This window comes from Cebus imitator, unplaced genomic scaffold (assembly GCF_001604975.1).
Source record: "Cebus imitator isolate Cc_AM_T3 unplaced genomic scaffold, Cebus_imitator-1.0 Scaffold142, whole genome shotgun sequence".
NCBI lineage: Eukaryota > Metazoa > Chordata > Mammalia > Primates > Cebidae > Cebus > Cebus imitator.
Genome location: NW_016107457.1, coordinates 1930708 through 1942037, shown reverse-complemented (window position 1 = coordinate 1942037; position 11330 = coordinate 1930708). Strand labels below are relative to the sequence as shown.

General features: G+C 39.3%; 1 long non-coding RNA gene across 1 annotated transcript in view; it reads left to right on the top strand.

Annotated features, from left to right (window-relative positions):
* Positions 1 to 7938: 7938 nt before the first annotated feature.
* The window catches only part of LOC119473249, a 25512-nt gene continuing 22120 nt past the window's right edge, over positions 7939 to 11330 (top strand). The window contains exon 1 of the long non-coding RNA XR_005202448.1: positions 7939 to 8064. This is a non-coding gene — a long non-coding RNA (uncharacterized LOC119473249). The remainder of the gene's footprint in view (positions 8065 to 11330) is intronic.

The following is an 11330-nucleotide window of genomic DNA, read 5'->3' as shown; positions in this document are numbered from 1 at the left end:
TTGTAACTGTTTGAAGAAACTCCGAATTATTTGAAACATATGCTGCACCATTTCATATTGTCACAAGCAGTGTTTAATTGTTCAAGTTTCCGCACATCTTTGTCAACACTTTTTTTTTTTAGTATAGCTATTCTAGGGTGAGTTAAGGGGTATCTCTTTAGGGTTTTAATTATGACTAATGATGTTAAGCATCTTTCAAGTGCTTACTGGTGAAGTGTGTATTGAAGTTCTTCATTAGTTTTTAGATTGGATTTTCTCTGTTGTTGAGTTGTAAAAGTTATTTATACATTCTGTATAACAGACACTTATCTAATGTGCAGATTTTTTTTCCATTCTGTGGGTTACTGGAACATAATAAGAGTTTATGAGTGGTCTCTGCCCCAGTGTCCTGCAGCAGAGGGCTGAGCCTTTGGAATGCATGAAGTGATGTGTCTTTTGTATGCTAATGACATGACTGATGGCTGGGGGCACCTGGGCAGCCTCAGTGGGGCTGGTTGCCAAATAAACCAACCTTGTCATTAGAGGATTTGAAATTTCAGCCTCCCTCCCATCTCTGTGAAAGGTAGATGTGCTGATGGTTGAGTTGAATACCTAAAGGCGCTGTTGTAACCAATCTGCCTGTGTAATAAAGGAGGGGGTTGGGAGAGTATCTCCCCCTGTGTTGCTGAACATGGGGAGATGCTAGGAGGATCATATCTGGAGGGGACATGGGAGGCCCATACCCCTTCCACACACCTCGTGTTGTGCATCTCTTCATCTGGCTGTTCATTTGTAGCCTTTAAAATATCCTTGGTAATAAGTGAGTGGTAGTAACTACACTGTTTCCATGGGTTCTGTAATGTGCTGTAGCAAATTGCTGAACCAAATAAGGGTGTTGTGGGAGCCTCCAATCTGCAGCCAAGTCGACAGAAGTTAACCTGGGAACCTACCGTTTGTGATTGGCATCTGAAGTGGTTACAGTCTTGTAACTGAGTACCCTTACTTTCTTAAAGAAGAAATGTATTACATTTTCCTTTTCCCACACTTCCTACTTAGCTCTTTAGGAATGCAATTATAGGCTTTACCTTCTCTCCATCAGACACTTCCGACACTGCAAGCTTTTTAAACTGTGTTTACTTACAAGTTCCAGAGACCAAAAGTTGAAACAAACTAGGCACCTCCAGAACTCTCCCCTACCAGGAGATTGCCAGGTTACAACAGTCCATTTACAACCTAGCTCTGCACATGATGGTACTGGCAAGACCACCTAATGGATAAAACATCAGAGCAAGTCCCATAGACCCTGCACCTCCTCACCCCATCCCCTTCATGCCATTCTGCCAAGTCCCCCTTTCAAAGCTCTTGCTTTCTGCCCTGAAATGGATGCTGTTCCCTTAAGTCAGGAGCCTATACATCCCTTCAGCTAAGATCTGGCATAAAGTCACTTTTTAAATTATCATCCTCGTGTTTACCATCCTCTCATGTGTTGCAGGCAATAAGCTGCCTGACCTGTTTTCCTAGGACTGAGCCCTTAGCCTGTGGGTTCTGATGCCTTCTCCTGGCAGTGTCAGAATTGGATTGCACTGTAGGACACCCAGCTGGTATCCAGGACTTGGTCTGTGTGGGGAAAAACCCATGCATCTGGTAACAGAAGGGCTCCGTGCTGAGTGTTGAGAGTGTCCTAGGAGAAGATAGTTGTTTTTCCTTTTCTAACAATTTTGTCTTTCAACTTTTTTCATCATTTCTTCTGAGGCATAAAAGTTTTGAATTTTGAGGAAATCATCTTACCTATTTTTCCTTTTGGGTTTTGTGCTTTTGGTGTCAGATCTGCGTCATGAAGGTTTAACTGTGTGTTTTCTTCTAGAGTTTTTAGTTTTCCCATATTTAGGTCTTTGGTCCATTTTAAGTTAATTTGTTAATGTGATATGAGGTAAGAATACAATTTCGTGTCCCTTTATGTGGATAGCAAGTTGCCTTACATGACTTGTTGAGGACAGCATTCTTTCCCCAGTTTAATGGTTGTGGATCTTGTGTAAAATCATTTGTGCATAGAGGTACTGTTTTATGTCTGGACTTCCAATCCAATTCAATTCATCTTTCTGTTTATTCTTGTGCCAGTATGATGCTGTTTTGATTACTGTTGCTTTGTAATAAGATTTGAAATTGGGATGTGTGAACCTCCAAATTTGGAGTTATTTTTCTGGATTGGTTTGGCTATTCAGGGTGAATTAAAATTCTATATGAACATTGGGATTAGCTTTCCCATTTCTGTCCCAAGGCCTTTGGGGTTTTTGTAGGAATAACACTGAATCTGTAGTTTGCTTTGTGTAGTTTGGCAAACTTGACAAATACTGTCTTCAAATTCAGGAATGTAACATGTTTTTACATTTATTTGGGGTTTTACATTTATTTGGGCTTTGTTTAATTTCCTTAAGCAATATTTTATAATTTTTGGCATCTAAGTCTTGCCCTCTGATTACATTTATGCCTTATTATTGTTATTGGTCATATTTAAAGTGAAATTTTTATAATTTCCTTTTTAGATTATTCATTGCTAGTATATAAATATAAAATGGATTTTTCTGCCAGGCGCGGTAGCTCACACCTGTAATCCCAGCACTTTGGGAAGCCAAGGCAGGCAGATCACCTGAGGTCAGGAGTATGAGACCAGCCTGGGCAACATGACAAAACCCATCTCTACTAAAAATACAGAAATTATCTGGGTGTGCTGGTGCATGCCTGTAATCCCAGCTACTCAGGAGCCTGAAGTGGGAGAATTGCTTGAAACTGGGAGATGGAGGTTGCAGTGAGCCAATATCATGCCATTGTACTCCAGCCTGAGTGAAACAGTACAACTCCATTTCAAAAAGAAATAATAATAATAAATAAAATAAAATAGATTTTTGTATTGGTATTGTGTTTGTGAGCCTACCCAATTTGTTTACTATCTCTAATAATTTTTTAAACATTCCTTAGGAATTTCTCGTATGAGATCAGGTGATAATTGATCCTCGGATAGTTGTTATTTTATTTTCTGGCAAAATTGCCCTACCCGTATCTTCCAATATACTGTTGAATACGACTGTAAAAGTAGGTATCTGTGCCTTGTTATTCTATTAGGAATAAACCTTTCAGTGATGACAACTGGGTATGTTTACTGTTGGTTTTACAAAATTGCTTTTTATCATGTTTAAGAAATGTCCTTCTATTTCTAGGTTTGTGAGTGTTTTTTTTATCGTGCCATGGTGTTGAACTTTGTCAGAAGCCCTTTCTGCATCAGTTGAGAGAATTATGGAGTGTTTTCCATTCATTCTAATAATACAGTGTGCTACATGGATGGCGTTAGTGTGTGGAACCAGCGTTGATTTTCTGGGATAAAGAAACCATGTTCGTGGTGCTTGATCCTTTCCAAATGCTGTTGGTTTAAATTTATTATTATTTTGTTGAGGATTACTAAGTTTGCATTTCTGAGATTATAGATCTGTAGATTTCAGTCCTTGAAATGGCGTGACACTGTGTAGGATGGATCAGGACGGGATTGGGTATAGACTGCAGTTAGTATTTGCAGAGTTAGTGTGTAAAGGTATTACACAATCAGTACATAGGCTTTACAGGCTGAGTTTACCAGTTAAAGATGATGGTATAAGGGCTCCAAGATAGGAGGTTCAGGTTGGTGGTTGCGAGATCCATAGTAGTGATTAGAGGGAGAGATTAGGCTGACTAGTGGGGTTAGGTTGACAGGTCAGAATTACAGTGAAGGGTTAGGGTGTAAATTTTAGTGAGATTTTGGATTGGGATTATATACAGGTTAGAGTAGTTTTAGTTTAAGGTAAGGATTAGAGTGGGTAAAAGTAACATTAGCGTTCATGAATGAAGGTTAAGCTTAAGTTAGATTTAGAGTTAAGGGTAATTGGAGTAAGGTTAGGGTTAGGGATTAGGATTCAGGGTTAGCATTAATGTTTACAGTTTAGAGTAGGAATTAGGGTTAGGGTTTAGGGCAGTGGTTAGGGTAAATATTAGGGTTTTAGGGTTAGGGTTAGGTTTAGAAATATGGTTGGGGGTTAAAGTTAGGATTAGGGTTGGGGGTAGGGTTGGTTGGTTTAGGGTTAGGTGTTAGGGTTGGGCTTAGGGGTTAGGGTTAGCGTGAGGGTTAGGGTTAGGGGTTAGGGTTAGGATTAGGGCTGGAGTTAGGTTTAGAGTTAGACCTACAACAAGGCTTAGCATTAGGGTTAGGGTTAGGGCTAGAGCTATGTTTAAGGTTAGGGTTTAGGGGTTAGGGTTAGAGGGTCAGTGTTAGGGTTAGGGATCAGGGCAGGGTTAGGTTTAGGGTTCGTGGTTAGTCTTAAAGTTAGGGGTTATGGGTTAGGGCTAGAGTTATGGTTAGGGTTAGGGTTAGGGATATGAGACCTGGAGTCAAAGGAGATTATTTTGGAACTTCATAATTTGACTGTCCTATTGGATTTCTGTCCTGAATGGGACCTGTAACCCCTTTATTTTTCTCATTTGGAACACCTGCATTTTCTCAATGCCTGTATCCCCATTGTATCTAGGAAGTAATTAGCTTGCTTTTGATTTTATAGCTTCATAGGTGGAAGGTCCTTGACTTTTCACAGATGAGACTATGGACTGTGGACTTTTGAGTTAATGTTGAAATAAGACTTGTGGGATTGTTGGGAAGGCATGGTTGGTTTTGAAATGTGAGGACATAAGATTTGAGGGGTCAAAGTTAAAGAATCATAGGAATGTAGCTAAACATATAAAAATTTTGCAAACCCGTAGCTTTTATGATGAAACAAATACAATTTATCATCTTTTATATATAATATGTTTTAACGTTTTTTAACCCAATGAAATGTGAGTTTTGTGATTTTGATCTTACTATAGCAATGGTTTTATAAACAAAGAAAAAAGTGAATAATTCAGGATTGCAGAGATGGTAGACTATTAAAAGTAGTTTGGGTATTAAATTATTATGAAATAATTGTGTATTAAATAATTCTAAATCCAACAGTTGTGATTGAACCGATCTGTAGGCATATGTAAGTGTTGAGGTGAAAGTGACAACCAAAGCAGTTATGTTGAACATTTATGTCTGGAGGTAATCAATAGAGGAACTAGCTGTGGACCTTCACCTCTGCATGACCTTTGTTTTGTGCTGTAGTTGAGTATCAAAAACAAACAAAACAAAATCACCACTTATTTCTCAAAGAGAGAGAATATTTCCTTCAATTTAAGCATTCCTAAATTGCCACCTGATGGTCCCTGCGCTCTTGGAGGAGGCCAAGGCACAGCAGACCCTCAGCTGGGCAGGCAATGCACTTGACCCTGAGGACATCAGGTACCCGGCCCCCCACCCACCGCCAACGCCTGAATCACCCCTGCAGCTTAGACGTGGCATGGGAGCAGCAAGTGGCTGGACACCTCAGACCAGGCCCACGCCCCCAGCAGCAGGAATCGCGAGTCTGGGCACCCAGGTGGCAAAGTCAGGCAGTCAGCCCCGCCAGCAGCTGCTCAGTCTCCTCATGTGGATGCAGAGTGCCCAGCGCAGCGCCCCAGGATCTGGAGAGGTGTCCAAGAGGAGTGGACCCTCAGTCCAGATGGGCTGTGTACTCAGCGACCCTGATGCCACCCAAGGGAAGCTCCGCCATCCCATGCCAGTACCAGAGCTGTACCTGCAAACTGCGCATCCAGCATGGGCAGCAGTGGGGGCCGGTGGGGAAGGAGCAACCCCTGACTTTCCATGTGTCTCCCGCTCCCTGACACCTGCTAGGCAGCCACCAGGGCCAGAGTTTCAGCGCTGAAGCCAGGCCATCCGCAAAGCCTTTCCAGCGCTGCTGAGTGCCCATGCCAGACCCGATCTCCCTTTGAGGAGGAGTGGGTCAGCGGCAGGGTTAGACAGACCTTCCCCTACTCTCTTATAAAAGATATATGTAAGGATTGATAATTTCCATCAGGAACTCATGCTTGTGGTATGAAATGCGCACCTGCGATCCTGCACCTGTGGTCCTCCGGTAGCCCGGGCGAGCCCAGGAGAACCCGGAGCCCAGCGATGCCTGCCCCAAGCTGCAGCCCCACCCGCCTGTGCGTGCCTGGGAGCGGCTTCTGGGAGCAGGGTGGCCACCGTGGCGCAGGTGCGCGCCTAACAACTTTGCGGGGCTCGCTGGGTCTGAGAGGTCAGAGGCTGCAGGTGTTGCTGCTGAAGGCTATGGTGGACGCGGCTGGATCACGGATTCTGGGCTAGAAAGCAGATTTGGGATCGCTCATTGGGGGTTGGTTCCAGGTGGGGGTGGGAGGAGCCGCGGTTCAGGAGCTGGTTGTTGGGGATCCGAAAAGTCACCACCTTGAAGAAGTTCCTCGGCTTTGGGAGCCAGGGGCCAAGGCAGAGCAGAACCTCAGGTCCTAGGCTCCACAGATCCCGTCTACGCTGCTTCCGGGCACCAAATCCGGGACGCGGAACCGCGGAAGATCCACAGGGCGGCTGTCAGGGGCGACGCCGCGGAGGTGTAGCTGTCCGACGCGCAGGAGCAGAGACCTGGACGCCCAGGACCAGCCGCACAGGTAGCGGGGCTCAGCCCGGGGTGGGAGGGTTCCCTAGGCCTGGCTTCCCCCCGGGATGGGGCCTCGGAAGGCGCCAGGTGGGAGCAGCGGAGCCAAATGAGCCTCAGCTGCTGTATCCCTCCTGATTCCCCGGCTGGAGCACTTGGTGGAGAATGTGAGTGATTTACCTCACAAAGTTAGGCATATACAGCGTTGTTATTTTAACCTTCACGTTTAAAACATGGTGTTTTATACGTTACAGGATGTCCCTACTGAGAGAACTCATTCCCCTATTAAAAATACCGGGAGTCATTTTCAGTAGGCGAAAATTTCTCAGATAAAACTGCCAGTTTTACATAGATCGGTTCTTTACTGAAGGGTCTTAGAGGGAAACTGGGAAGTGGGTGGTGGGTTTGTGTTCTTGAATGAGAAGACACATTTTTCTCAAAATGTGAGCTCTTTCTGTGTTTATCAATTTTACATAAACCGAATGAAAATATCAAGGTTTTAACATTTTTGCATGACACCTGCTGTCTTTTACTATTGTGATGACATTTTAAATAATTTTATAATGGACTGAAAAAATACTGGCTTCTCTAGATATTAAAATGTGCTATTAATTTCTATAATTAATTGTTTACTAACAGCTGAAAATACAGATGAATGCATGGAACAGAATAGGCAATCCAGAAACACTGAAATGATGTAAGATATATGTAAGGATTGATAATGTTAACAGATATGAATAGGAAAGGATGAATTATTAATGAAAAAATGCCTGCTCTTTGAAGAAAAGTAATGAAATTTTGTGTCACAAACATGAGGGCCTGATGGAACACAGACTGAAACTTTTACATATGCAAGTAAGAAAAGTGTCAGAAGAAAACACAAACGCTTATTTTGCAGGTATATTTTATGTTGACAAAGGCTTTCCTAAGAATGACCTCAGAGGAAGGAATTCTGAAGGTTGATTTAGCAAACTAAAAATTAAAACTACCTGTGTATCAGAAAAAAAATGAGAAAGAAAATATACTTGAAAAGTATTTACTATATTATATATATATTGAGATGAGAAGTGTGTTTTCATTTTACAGTGAATTCATTATTTTATATATCATGTGATATGTATAGTACTGGTATGTATAGCATACATATTATATATATAATGTTATATGTATATCAGTTATATATACAAATTAGATGAAAAGTTACATATACACACTTTAGATGAAAAGTGTATCTTCATTTTGTAGGAAATTCTTTCAAATCAAATACACACTCTAATTAAAGTGAGCAAAGAACTTTTTTGCAGGTTTACAAGTTACTTATGTACATAGGAAAAAATCCTTTGCATTTCTGGTATAAGAATTTAACAGAGGTATGAAACTGTTTTCTGTCCACAGTATGTGTGAGGATGTTTTGTACTGCTGCTTAAAGTTTAAGTTGCTGATAACTTTTTAAATAGACAATTTGGTCGTAAGTACCACATTTAAAAAATGTGTATACTCTTTACCCATCAATTCCATTATACTAAAATACCCTTAGGAAGTAGAGATTTTCGCAGCACTTTTTTTTTTTTTTTTTTTTTAAAAAAAAAAGGACAGATAGAATGAATTCTATAAATAAATTTCTGTTACGGCCATAGGATGGAATAATATGTGATCATTGAATGTGACAATAGATATAGAAGTATGTTGTTGTGCGAAGAAGTATTTTGTTATAGCCAGCAAGGAAAAAAGAATCAGTTTAATTATACATACACACAAACATACTATGGTCTTGTATTAACAAAAAAATGTATACAAAATATGATAACATTTCTAATTTCTGGGCATTTGCATTTTAAGTAAAGTTTTTCTTATCTGTGATTGCTGCAATGAGCATGTACAACACTTCTAGTACAAGTTTATTATTAAAGGAATAATTCTTGGGAAGAGTAATATGAATCTTGCCCAGATAAAAATAATCTCTCACTTTATATATATATATTTAAAGATGGGGTTTCACCATGAAGGCCAGGCTGGTCTTGAACTCCTGACCTCAAGTGATCCACCCACCTCAGCCTCCCAAAGTGCTAGGATTACAGGCGTGAGCCACCATGCCCGACTTCACTTTCTATTTTTTATCATCATCATTATTGTGTGTTATCATCTTTGAACTTTTAGCCTCTTCAGAAATCAAAAGGAAATGTTTTTATCTGTCTCCAGATTTTATGTATATATTTTATTATGTACATATATTTTTCTTACATGTAGATTTATCTCATATATGCAAATGATGATAGATTAATCATTTCATTTTACTTGTATTCTTTGAAAATAAAAATAACAAATGATTACTGTTGCAACAACACTGCTTTTTAGGAGTTTATTTAAAAATATTGAACTCCCCATCTGTATTTATCCATTCATTCATTCAATTTATTCATCAAACATAACCTGAGTACCTATTATGTAGCAGACATATTCTATGATCTCTCAGACCCTTCCATCCTTAAAAACTTCATGTTTACTTGCCCTGTCTGCACAAGTTGAGAGATTTGAAATGGACTTAATCTCATTTAAACTTTATCTCCCATCTTTCAAACAAAATAATTTCTGAAATTAGAAAATAGTAGAAGATAACCTTTAACTGCCCTTTAAAAGGTTTATCAGTCTTACACACTAAAATTAATCATGGGAAAGTCTGATTTGCATATATTCTCTAAATATAATTATTGAATTAAATGACCCATACCTATTCATTTTTGAATCATGAGTTTCCTTTGGCTTCAAGTTGTTTGAAAAATCCAAGAATTTATTTGTTTAAAAAATGTGTTACCGTTATTTCAGTGTTTTTTTCCCCCACTACCTTTAAGAGCTGAAATGTATTTAAGTGCCAGTTATATCCCTAGAACTGCCCTAGGCCTGCTGAGTATACAATATGCTACTTGATGTAAGGACTCATGGATTGTGTGATGCCCCATTATTATATATTTCAATAAAATAATTTTAAAAATGCTACCAATTATAGTTGTAATAAATCATGAATTATAAGTGGCATTCAAATATCAAAGGTGTTAAAATGTGACCACTCTTTAAGTCACCCTACAAAGTAGGTCTAATTGTATTATTTTACTTAATTAATTTTTTTTTGTTAAGTAGTAGTAATAGAAACAATCCCAGAACTCTGGGAGGCTGAGGTGGGAGGATCACTTTATGCTAGGAGTTTGAGATCAGCCTGAACAACAAAATGAGATTCTTGCTCTACATAAAATCTTAAATTAGTAGCTGGGCATGCTGGTGCACATCTGTAGTCCCAGCTACTCAGGAGGCAGGGTATGGAGGATCGCTTAAGCCCAGGAGGTCCATGCTACAGTGAAGTATGATTATACCATTGCACTCCAGCCTGGGCAAAAGAGTGAGACCTTGCCTCAAAAAACCAAAAATCTAACAATTTTGAGTTGTTGCTGTAAGAACGATTTTAAATACTTTACATGGTTTCTCATTTAAGCATCATGATGTCCTATGAAATAGCTATTATTGTTGTTTTTATTAATGAGGAAGTCGAGGCACAGAAAGGCTAAGTAATAGCTGGTAAATGACAGAGTTTAAAGTAGGGCTGAAATCCTAGTTGAACTGAATCCAAAGACCGAGCTCTTTCTATTCAAATAGGCTGCTGTTTTCATTAAGGTAGTGAGCAATTAGAGGTAAAAAGTATTGGACTTTCTTCAAGAAAAATAAGGACGAGGGAAAACATGCTATTCAGTGTTTACAATTATGTGAATGACTGTATGTTTTGAGACATTGCACTACGGTTTCCTAAAAGGTCCTCTTACTCTTGTACTACTGCCCTACATTTGGCCTGTGCCGGTGGCTGAGTAGAAATGGTCACTCTCCCGGTGAACAGAAAATGCCAGGTTGACATTTGTGACAAACAAAACAGAACACCTTTAATAGAGGTATATAGTAACCAACTCTTTCAGCATGACATGGGTTTGATTTATATATATAAAATTAAAATAAATTTATCTTATTTAAATATAACTAGTTGGTGAAACCTGTGGAATGTGTATTTTGAATTCTTAGAATTTACAATCTATTTCTTGATCTAATATGGACAGGCTGTACATTGCCAGGAAGAGACTTGTGCCATCTTTCTGCTAAAACATGGCACCAACCCACATCTTAAGGATATCTGTGGCATCACTGCTCTCCATTATGCTGGGTATAATGAGAGTATGTTATTGGCAGAAAAACTGCTTTCTCATGATGCAAATATTGAAGCAGTAGACAAGGTGTAGATCAATTAACTTTCTTTTCAAAGTATTTGTTTTAACCTTGACGTAGGTAAGGATCAATTTTTTATATTTGGAAGCTCAAGCATTCACTGAATGCAAGCAAATTAAGTTATTTTGAAATAACTTAATTGTCTAAAATCGTATTTTAAATAACGATACTTTGAAAGAAGCATTAAAGGGCACAACTTTTTAAAATATGCTTTGGAAAATATTTGTGAATTTCTTAAAGGTAAAACGTTTTCAATTTTTTTTAAATGCAGGGTTTCCCCCCTAATTAATGTAAAATAACACAGGAAAGAAAATATGCCTTGAAAATAGGCTTTATCTTAAAACTCAAACAAAACTAAAGCAACTTAGAATAAATGGACATCTTGCTGCTGCTGACAATTTTCTAAAAACCTGATGTATCATCTCTCAGTGGCAAGGCTTAAGAATAAATGGGGAGGGAAAAGGAGAGCCATCAGGAATACGCAGGTCACTTGGAAATTGGGTAATAGGGGAAAATGTCAAGAAGAGTTTTTTTTTTTTTTTTTTT